At 48.4% G+C, this 248-nt stretch overlaps 1 protein-coding gene across 1 annotated transcript in view; it reads right to left on the bottom strand.

The window, feature by feature from the left end:
* LOC119594179 (restin homolog) overlaps nt 1-248 on the bottom strand; it is a gene marked incomplete at its 3' end in the record, with an annotated part of 178,844 nt that overhangs the window by 141,983 nt on the left and 36,613 nt on the right.

Genomic DNA, 248 nt, shown 5'->3' with positions numbered 1-248 from the left:
AAACCAACCAAAAGACTCCTCACCGGCATCCTCATCCTCACGGAAACCCCAGGAAGTTTCTCCACAAAGGAATCCTCACAAAACAATCCTATGAGAGCAGGACACACGCGTGCTCTATTCTCCACACAACTGAGTGTTCAGCAGCAGTGTTCACCAACGGTCTGGTGAACACTCATGAGAAAACGGAACGGGTTTGTTACACAGTTTCAGCGCGATATTGTCTTTCGGGGTTACCTGTCATGAAGGAA

The sequence above is a fragment of the Penaeus monodon genome, chromosome 33 (assembly GCF_015228065.2).
Source record: "Penaeus monodon isolate SGIC_2016 chromosome 33, NSTDA_Pmon_1, whole genome shotgun sequence".
Classification (NCBI taxonomy): Eukaryota; Metazoa; Arthropoda; class Malacostraca; order Decapoda; family Penaeidae; genus Penaeus; species Penaeus monodon.
Note: the sequence above shows the minus strand (reverse complement) of the source record. Positions and strands in the feature narration are given on the sequence as shown.